Source organism: Solanum stenotomum, chromosome 8 (genome assembly GCF_019186545.1).
Source record: "Solanum stenotomum isolate F172 chromosome 8, ASM1918654v1, whole genome shotgun sequence".
In the NCBI taxonomy this organism is placed as follows: domain Eukaryota; kingdom Viridiplantae; phylum Streptophyta; class Magnoliopsida; order Solanales; family Solanaceae; genus Solanum; species Solanum stenotomum.
The window spans coordinates 41451831-41463447 of NC_064289.1; the positions used below are offsets into that span (position 1 = coordinate 41451831).

At 33.0% G+C, this 11617-nt stretch overlaps 1 long non-coding RNA gene across 1 annotated transcript; it reads left to right on the forward strand.

Annotated features, from left to right (window-relative positions):
* The first annotated feature begins 4917 nt into the window (after window positions 1–4917).
* LOC125874742 (uncharacterized) lies at window positions 4918–7227 on the forward strand. Its single transcript, XR_007447300.1, has 3 exons — window positions 4918–5167; window positions 5498–5545; window positions 7116–7227. It is a non-coding gene; the product is annotated as an uncharacterized LOC125874742 (long non-coding RNA).
* The last annotated feature ends 4390 nt before the right edge of the window (window positions 7228–11617 follow it).

Genomic DNA, 11617 nt, shown 5'->3' on the forward strand with positions numbered 1-11617 from the left:
TCACTCCTCAGACTTTTCTCATTTGACGATCTATTTTTATAGTTATTTTATTTGACAGAATCTTGCATGTGCTTCTTCTATAATATTTATTTGATAAGTGTTATGTTTATGCAGTTGATCATGGATAGAGGCTGGATTCATGAACCTAAATTCTCTAAAAGATATGTTGAGGGTGTCCAATCTTTTATGCAACTTGTTCGATATCAATTTGATCGAAATTCTAAAGTTCGATGTCCATGTCAAGATTTTTTAAATGTGTTTTTTCAAACACAAGAAATAGTGTGTGACCACCTATTGATCAAGGGAATAATGGGAAGTTACATGCAATGGATATACCATGGAGGACAATCACAAATGAGATATGACAATGAAGTGATTTACAATGAAGATGAAAATGAAGTGCATGACAATGAAGTTATTTACAATGAAGATGAAACTGAAGAGCATGACAATGATGATGAAATTTAGACTATGTTAGAAGAGGTTGGTGGAGGATCGTTTGCCAATTTTTTGGATGAGACAAAAACTGATAATAATGTGTGCGGTAATATGAGTGAGAAGGAAGCTAAAAAATTTGACAAATTACTGGAAGAAGCTGAACGTGAATTATATCCAGGATGTAAGAAATTCTCAAAGCTTTCATTTCTTGTGAAATTGCTACATTTGAAAGTGTACAATCAATGGAGTAATAAATCATTTGATATGTTGCTAGAGTTATTAAAAGATGCATTTCCTACTGGTGAGACACTTCCTAAGTCATAATATGATGCTAAAAACATGTTGCAAGGTTTGGGATTAGGATACATTTCGATTCATGCTTGCAAAAAAGATTGTATGTTGTACTGGGCTGAACACAAAAATAGACAAGAGTGTCCACATTGTGCTACTTCGAGGTGGAAAATTGATAATGGAAAGGACAAAAGATTCCTCATAAAGTCTTGCGATATTTTCCCTTCAAGCCGAGACTTTAGAGGTTATTTATGTCTAGTAAAACAAGTGTGGACATAAGGTGGAATAAAGAAAAACATCTTGATGAGGCAAACATGTTAAGGCATCCAGCAGATTCTAAAGCATGGAAAGAGTTTGATAAGAATCATCAGTGGTTTGCAAAAGAACCTCGTAATATTAGACTTGATCTTGCAACTGATAGTTTTAACCCATTTGGTAACATGAGCACATCATATAGGATGTGGCCTGTCATTCTCGCTCCTTATAATCTTCCTCCTTGGAAATGTTTAAAGGACCCATTTATGATAATGTTGTTGCTTATTCCTGGTCCTCAAGCACCAGGAAAGGATATTGATGTGTATCTGCATCCTTTGATTGATGAGTTGAAAGAGTTATGGAATGATGGTGTAGAGACATTTGATGCATCAACTGGGAAGTGCTTCAAGATGCTTGCCGCTATTTCATGGACCATAAATGACTTTCCAGCTTATGGTAAGTTCTTAAATTACTTACTTTTTTCTAGTTGTCTAATAATTTATATTATTTATGTATCCGACTATTAATATAATATTGTAAGAGCTCCCAAGAGTTTACCTTAGGGGTTATTGAAGTGGGTCACCATGAGGTCTTAATTTCAAATTCTAACAGAAATAAAAACACTAGGTGATGTCTTCCCATTTGTTCTATCCTTGATGGACAACATCCAATTCCACTTGTGCTTGCTCAATCTTCATTGTGACACCAAGGAACTCAATTTTGTTCAACTGTTTCAGGGGCCCTTTAAGAGCTTTCAGATTCTCCCATATATTCTTCATTTCGTTTGTAATTTTGTTTACTTTCCGGCTCTCTTGTACAATATCCATAAAGATTATATATTCGTCCTGGACATTGAAAAATTTCAAAGAAACTTCACTTTTCCAGTTTTTACTTTGTATTGTTAACACTTACCACCATTGGAGAATGATCTGAGATATGTGACACATCATAATTAAAATTGATATGACTCCATTGCATTATCCATTCGAAATTCCCAAAGTGATTATTTAGTCTATAACAAATTATATTAGCACCATGTTGTTTGTTAGACCAGAAATAATATATACCTTTCTAGGGAGTTCACTGAGCATAAGCTTCACTTTGTTTGTTAGTCCGGTAATAATATACATCTTTCCAGGGAAGTTCACTGAGTATAAGCTCCACTGAGTAGCAAAGGTTTGTTAATCCCTTGAGATAATTGTTGTAGTGCATCCCATAAAGGTTTCCTTTGTTCTATATTGTTAAACCCATATATAACTGTGAGCAAACATTCCATGTTAATATTTATTCCTTGTATGTGGCAATGGATGAGTTGTGTATGACCTGAATTTATTTTAACTTAGTATCTGTTGTTGTCTCCTATAATCCAGACTCTTCCATTATTAGCACGTCTATAGTTGTGGAGCATCTCCCATCCTGGCGAAATTTGTTAAACTCTTCTCATGAGTTTGGGGAACCTCTTGCCTACAACTAAACTGTGGGTTCTGCCCCATGCGGGGCACCTCTCCTCTAGTATTTGGCTGAGGGTGCTGCTCATGGTGAAGCACCTCCTGTCTAATGTTTCATTGAGGGTGCTACCTCTTTTGGGAACATGTTGTCTAACACTCAACTGAGGGCATTGCTTCACATTGAGTACCTCTTGCCTAATATCAGACTGAGGGCGCTACTTCTGTAGATGTTACTTCAAAGTGATTGCTTTTCAAGACACAATTTTGATATTTAATACATCTCATATTGTAGATAATCTTGTTGTTTTGCATGTTCTATCTAATAGTATAGGTTATAAACTACTACTGACCATATATAATTTTTTTCCTATGAATTGGGTAATTTATCTTGATGGAGCACAAAGGGAAACATGACATGTCCTACTTACAATAAAGATGCATTTTCACAAAAGGTAAGAAGTAAAATTTGTTACATGGGTCACCGTCGGCATCTTGAACCTAGTCACTCACAGAGAAGAAGCAAGAAATTTGATGGTAAGAAAGAAAATAGATCAAAACCAAAAGAGCTCTCAAGAGATGATGCCTTACCTCAATTGGATTTATTAAGTACTTATAGAGTAGGAAAACACTCAAATAATAAGAAAAAGAAACATCGTCATGAAGAGTTGAATTGGGTTAGAAGAAGTATTTTATTTGAGTTATCATACTGGAAGAGTTTGAAGTTGCAGCATAATTTAGATGTCATGCACATAGAAAAAAATATTTGTGAGAGTATTTTGGGGACATTATTAAATATTGATGGGAAAACTAAGGACACACATAAAAGCAAGACAAGATCTTAAGGATATGAATATAAGAAAAGAACTATGGTTGCAACATGAAGGTTCCACTTATACAATGCCAGTTGCTTGTTATGTTATGTCAAAAAAAGAGAAAAAGGAGTTTTGGAAAAATTTTAAAATCTGTTAAATTTCCGGATGGTTATGCTTCAAGTATCTCAGGGTGTGTAAGTGTTGATGATGGTAAGATAACTAGACTCAAAAGTCATGACTATCATGTTTTGTTACAACGAGTGTTGCCTATTGCTCTTTGTGGATTTCTAAATAAAGATGTGTCTTTAGCATTAATTGAGTTAGGTCATTTCTTCCAACGATTATGTTGTAAGACATTGAGAAAAGATGACTTAGAACAACTTGAAAGGGATATAATTATTATATTATGTAAGCTTGAGATGATCTTTCCGCCAGCTTTTTTTGATGTCATGGCACATTTGGCTATGCATTTACCTCGAGAAGCTATGTATGGGGGACCAGTACAATATCGTTGGATGTACAAAATTGAGAGGTTCTTGTGCAAGCTTAAGCATTATGTACGAAACAAGGCACGTCCAGAAGGTTCTATTGCAGAAGGCTATATTATTGATGAATGTTTGACATTTTGTTCTATGTATCTTACTAATATTGAGACTAGATTTAATCGTTAATATCGAAATAATGATGGATCTAACAACAAAGATGAACATGTTCTAGACATATTTTCAAAGAATTCTAGACCATTTAGAGATGGAATATATGATGTCATACCAAAGAAAGATTTTGATATGGCTCGATGGTATGTGTTTAATAATTGCGAAGAAGTAGAACCTTTTCTTCACTAAGTACTTTTAATATTTATCTGGGTTGATATTTTAATATTTTAAATTATTTTTAATTAATTAATTTATTACATGTAGATAGCATAGAGGAGTTATTGTAACAAGCTATTGTGATTATCAATGATAAACACTGAGAACAATTTCCTTATGGTTCAAAAGAAAAGTAAGTGATTTAAAGATAAATATTCTTGTTATTGTGCTTAAATTATTACTTATTTCTTTATTAATTGACCACAATAAATTTTGTTGTAGATTATGCTATTATATAATAAGGAAAAGTCAATGCCTATCCAGAAATTATATCCTTTGGCAATGGGACTTGATGTGTGTAGAAGAACACATACTGGTTGTATTGTAAATGGTGTCAGGTATCATGTTCAACGATGCGATGAATTACGTAAAAGTCAAAACTGTGGTATAGTAGTTGCAAGCTACCATGAAAATGAGGTGATTGACTTTTATGGTATTATCGTTGACATCCTTGAGTTATGGCATGTTGAGGAAAATCAAGTTCTCTTATTTAAATGCAAGTGGTTTGATCTTTGCAAAAAAACAGAGATGCGAAAAGATAATAATTTTACGAGTATTTGTGATAAAAGGTTTTGGTATGATCAAGACTCTTTTGTACTAGCTACTCAAGCGAAACAAGTTTTCTATATAGATGACCCTAAATTGGGGGGAAATTGTGCTCAAATTTCAAGATAGACACTAATATGATGTGCCAGAGAAGGAAAATTCAGAGGCAGAAAGTGATGAGTTGCATATTGCAAATGATGAAGTGTATCAGGATATTTCACTTGAAAATAATATTGTCAATGATTCGGTGGAAATACTGTGTCAACTACATAGAGATGATATTGATTCGGTTACCTTGGATGCAAATGTAATTGAATTGGAGGCTCAAACACAACATGCAGTTGAAATTGATTACAATGACGATGACTGTAACCAAGAGAATGACACAATAATAGAGTACATCAGTGATCATGAGGAGAATGAAGGTAATAATAGTACCAATGATGATGAAGTTGATAGCACATTTGATGGTGACGACATTGGCTTGTGATGTAACCTCATAAGAGTAAGGCCAATTACTTATTAATAGTACTTCTAATTTATGTATTTCTTCTTTGACTACTATCAATGTAACAACCTTATCACTACAAAAGAAAAATCATTTTATTGAAAATTATTTATGGTACTTAAAGGTCATAGGCGATTAAAGTCGAGTAGCTTACCAATAACTTAAATTTCATTATTTTATCTTGTTTCTATGTTATTTTGCCATTCCATACTATTCTTTTATGTATTCAAAAGAAAAATCATTTTTCCCCAAAATTAGTATTTTACTTTAGAAATAGCCCTCCTTTCTACCTTTCTAACAACTTCAGGTTGTTCTCTTTCTGTGTAGGGGTCCATATCTTTGGACTGATTGCAAACAAAGCAGACGAAATTGCAGGTTTGCCTCACTTTTTGTTGCTACTTATCTCTAATTTAGTGAATTATTTAACTAATCTAATGTTATTACCTTGTTTAAATTCATTTTACTGTGTTTAGATTTTAACTTGGGGCTTTCTAACAGATGAATATGACATTTTTCTACATGCATTGCCTCGTGGTTGTAAGCTTTTTTTGATGAATCCAAAAACTTGATGTTGCTACAGCCACTCTTGAATGCTTTTAAGGCCATCAATCAAACCATACTTCCTGCACAAACTGTCTTCCATTAGGATCATGCACTGTAATTTCTTCTGGGAGAGGTTTGGTCACATTTGTCTCAATCAACATCCTTGCATATGATATTGTAGTTTGTTTGATGGTACACTCATCGGCATATATAGGTTTTCCAATAGCACTAGCAATGCAGTTGAGAGAGTTGCAACTCTAGCAATTTATAGGCAAATTGGGAAAACTAAACCATAATGGTATTTTAGTAAGGAACCCCTTAGTGAAATCAAAATCAGCAGACCATAGTTTCAAAATAATCGGCCTATTATTAATAGTATGAGGTCCAGTATACAATACCTCCTGCATATCCTCCATGTTTTGAAATTTGATAATATAGTTCCCATCTTCATGCAGATATAAATCAGGTTGACCAATGTTACCCCAGTTCTTAGTAATATACCTGTTCATGAAGTTATACCCAGGGAGGTCTCCCATCACATATGTCACTAGTGCATATCTCCACTTTGCAGTTTCCTGGTCTACTTCTGATTTCTCCAAATGAACTACTGTTTCACTATTAATAATCGAGGGTGGCATATAATTAAGAGCCATACCATGTGTCGCTAATCGATTTTTGGTAAATAGATTTGCCCATTTCTGTTATTTGCCTTCCCCTGAAACTTGCCCACTCTGCATTTCATTACTCATATTTAAGCCCTCATTCAATTGTTGTTGCATAGATTTAAGCATTTCCCTGCTCCTTTTGGGATAGGACCGCCTAGTCGTATTTAGCTCGCCTTCCTCGAAAACCCCACTCAAATTAGAGGAACTCTCCATATTATTTCCCAGTTGCACCTCTATTTGCCTTCCTGCTGGTGTTCAACTCCTTGGGGAGATTAGGTGCTGTTCCATTGGCTCAAACACTTGTTTTGCTCTTTGCACTAGTTTCCCGTCAAAATCCAATTGCCAATCTTTTGTCCTTAGTGGATCCATTTTTGCAGAAACTTCCGTTGTCACTAGTGGGCATCCTGGTGGTGTTAAGCCAACCTTTGTCGCCGATGCTTTTTAGCTTCCAATTGAAATCCAAACGCTGCTACTAGCTTCATCGGAGGTTAACCCCGTCCTCTACCTCATCCTCGTACCTTTCCCATGGAGATTTCACGTCGGCGCAAGTCAGACTAACGTGCACCGAGAGCATGAGAGAGAGAGAACTGTTTTACTCTTTGCGTAACATTTATTTCATAACATCTTCTAAGTATCATACTAACATGTTTTCGACTTTTGTCTATTAAAAATGTTGTAGTTAAATGTTATTACTCATTGAGATAGTGATTTACTCCCCACTTTTTTTTCTTACACAGATCACATGTGATGTTGACAAGACTTTAGCTATAGTGTATGGGTTGACAAATCTATAGTGCATCGGCATTGCTTTGTGTGGACAAGAAGTTATTTATTTACTACCGCCCTTTTCTTTTGAACTCTTAGACTCGCTTTGTTAATCATTTCACTAGTGTCATGGGTAATTTTTCATTATTGGAAACTTGAGATAGTATTAGACTTCTTTTCGTATTTGGAGATGGATTTAGTATTATTATATTGTTGATGCATGTTATGGCTTTTTTTGGCGATATTGGTTGGATATGTTATTGATTTTTGAGACATGAGTTTTTTTTCTGTAGGCCCAAAATAGGGGAAACTTTGTCCAATTTTATGTAAATTTCATTAAGCCTTGCCTTTAGCATCCCACCATTTAACATCGGTCATGATCCTAAATTGAATTGTAACACAAGTGATGCAACTAATGAATGCATATCATCCATGGACACAAGAAGATCATTTGTGTGTAGTAATCTTAAGGAAATCATTAAAATATTTTATAATTGGATTAGATATTATGACAATGTGATTATGCGGTTTAATAAATATTGGAATTGTTGGAGTGAATATTGTGTTTGAATTTAGTTTGTAAGACTAAAAATAATGTTTTGGGATGATACACTTGTTAAAATATGGTGAAATTTTATTGTTAATAGTTTTTTTTTTAAAAAAATTATGACGTATATATGTTAATTATAACAATTGCTAAATGTCACAAATTGATTGTGGCTATACTTATTGTGGGAGTTCTACAAACTATCGTAACAATAAGTTCTAGGTGTTACTATTCACATACCTTTTTAGTGCATTATAAAAATTAATGGTTTTCGTTTTTATTTTATTGTAATACAACTTATAATTATGCATATGACTTTTATTAACTGCAATTGTTCCAACGGATCTTGATATACACCTTTTCATTGAGTCCTTTTGCTTGACGTGTAAATGACAAGATATTTGAAAATTTGTTGAGACACTTGATAGTTTTGAAATTCTTTATTTGTATTTTTTTAAAATTCAAATTATCTTAACGGTGTTTTAACATTTGATTTTTTGTTGTTATGAGATATATTCTCTATCGCTTGTTGCACTGCAATATGGTCTAGTATTTTAGAAAAAATATTATGCTTGTGTGGTGCATAGAATATAATCTTTCTCTAAAATATTTTTGTGTTGGTTAAAAAGTTGTTTAAAATTAATGATCTTATAATTTATAATTGTGAATCTTTTCTAGTAGTCCATAATTGCACTATTCCACTTGAAAATTTAGGTTGTAGCCATTTGAACATATATTTTTTTGTGACGATTTTTTTTGTAACTAAATTGTAGGTTAAATAGAGACAATAATACAATTGTCATTAATTGTTTGAACTATTAGTGACAAAAATTACAGTCACAATTGAATATAAAATTTTGTGGTTAAAGTTTACTATGATTAACTACAAATTCTAGTTCCTCACCTATGTGTCAATATATTTTTCTGACAAAGTTTTTCATATCTAAAATTTAACTAATTTTAGGACAAAAATGATTTGTCACTAATGAATCAATAAATATTTTTGTGACAAAAAAATTTTGTATCCAAAATTTATCTAGTTTTAGGACAAAAATAATGTTGTATCCAAATTTATCCAAAGGTATGACCAAATTTAAATTCAAGTGGTTTAAGTATCTTTAGGAATTAAAACAATATGACTTTATCATATTAAGATCAAATTTTAATCCGGCAAACTACCTAAAACCCATGTAAATAATTTTCGATGGAACCATCAAATTTCAAGTAAATCAGAGATCAGAAAATTCATGATCACCTAAACTATGAAGAAATTTGAAAAACAATCGTTTTAGACATAGTTAAAAAAATTAAAATAACATGATTGAAATTTTCATTCTCTTTTTAGAATTATCTCATGAGCATGAAACATATGTTGTGTCCTTCCGTTAACAAATTATTCTCTAAATTAATACACTTGAGAATCAAAGATATTATGTTCCTCTCTTTTGAGTGAAAATCTCGATATCTCTTCTCATTAATTAATTAAGCATTACTAGTATTTTAAGGTAAATCACCATTTACGTAAATAAATATTTACCACTAATATTCACTTAGAATAATTTATACTTGATGAATTGAGGATGTTCTACTGACTCAAATGCATAGATCATTTTAGTGAATCCTATTTATTAATCATAATTCTCAATTCATCTATTACAAAATATATTATCACATGTATAAAGTTTAAAGAATTTTCAACGATTTCAAATAAATAAATCCCTTAAGTGATAACTATTAACCAAAAAATTCTTAATTTATACAAGTGGATATATATATATATATATATGTAATGAATAACATGCTCAAATAATTACTGAACAAAAAGAAAAAAAAATCCAATTGACCTGAATAGTGACTGCCACCGCCACTTTTTGAGCTTTGGAATCAACAATCAATCAAGAACAAATATCATAAAGTTAAAAAATATTTCACAATCGGTTCAATGGTAATTTGTTCATCAACAACCTCTATGATTCCCTTTCTTATCAAGCTTTGCAAATTTTATGGATTAATAAGAAACAACCCTAAAAAGTGCAACTAGCCGCCGATTAAAAAAAATTAATTACATGTGCAGAAGTTCTTACTTTCATTTATTAAATAAAAAAATCCATTGAACTTTAACTTTTCTTTTAACTGATGAAAACTTTTCAGTTTGGATTTCATTAATTTAAAAATAAAGGACTTCGAATAATCATTAGGACAAGTGTTTGTTGTTGTTGTCCGTTCCCACATGAATGTGAAAAATTGTTGCCAACATGTTTTGCCCTCTTGATCTTCTCACAATTTAAGAACATATGTACTTTAGCCAACAAATAAACAAACTTCAAGTTTTATCTGGTTCGTTCTTTTCACGATAAAAATATATTTACCAATCATGAATCATACATACAATTGTACATACATATATTTTAGGTTATCTATAAGGATGTAAGTATGGCTCTGATTCCAATTTTTGGAAAATTATATGCACAACGGAAGCATACCATAATCATACTACTTACATGAATAATAGATAACACATAATTTATGTTTTTAATAGGTACAGTCATGTTCGACCACATAAACTTTATGAAATTTAATTCAAGAATTGCATCTTAAAGCGTGAGCAGATACCTTCATGTGAATCCACAAGCTAGTCGACAAGCTAGAACCTTCAAGAGAATCCACAAGCCAGTCCACAAACTTGACAACAGTTCTACGGTCTTCTATAGTGATCCCAAGTTCACTTCTAAACTCTCAATACTTGGGTGGGCAAGTATTGTATAGAAAACTTATTGTCAAGACCCAGACCATCGTGATTGGCACCCACACTAACCCTCTGGTGGGAGAACTATTAATACTAATTAGCTAACCAAAGAACCAAACAACTAAGGCATTTAAAGATACGAAAGCACGTTTAAATGCTAAGGCAAAGATAGGGAGTTCCCATAAACTCCAACAAAAGTCTAACAACCACAACTACCATTGCGGAAATGACGCCTAGAACTTGAAAGTCAATGTACCAAAACATCTAAAGTTCAACCATAAGTCTAAACAAGAAGGGTACAATCCCAAACTAAACATAAGACTAACTAAAGTAGTAGTCTAAATTCGAAATGTGGACATAGATAGAAAAGAGAACTCATGGCAGCCTGGAAGAACTGGATCACCCTTGAATTCGAAATGATCACTGATCTTCTAAGTAAGGTCGGTCAATAGACGCCTAAAGATACCATGTACTCAACAAAGATAGAACAAGTGCAGTATCAGTACACAACCACAGTGTACTGGTAGGATCATATGGCTATCCCACGAAGTGCAACATACATAAGCCATTAATACACAATAATAACATGCATAAAACGAACATATACAATATCCACATCATTTATACAATTTCACAGTTCTCTAATATATATTTATGTCAAGTTAATGGTCCTCTCATGGAATCCAAACTCAAACTGTTAGTATACCGGTACGTGGTACCCTATCCAATAATTATGCTGGAACGTGGCAATCGATCCATATATTTATGCCGGAACGTGGCAACCAATCCATACATTTATACCGGAATGTGGCAATCGATCCGAATATTTATGCCGGAACGTGGCAACCGATCCCAGTTAGTGCGTCAGAACGCAACACTCGATCCATTCAACCAGCCATAATCACAACTACAAGTATATTCTCAAATCATACAATCAAGTCATGATTCATGGCAATCATCATTCATCGATCCTCATTTACAAGCAGTGCGATCAATAGTTCAACATTCACATACATACACGTATTATAATGAAGCAAGAACAAATATATATCACACAATCATGAAATCACAACCATCACCTACCTCGAAACAAGCCTAAATTCCCTAAGAAACTGGATTCTTCCCTTTCCAGATTCGTTTCGCTTGTTCTTGGTGTACAAATAATTTAATATAGCACGAGA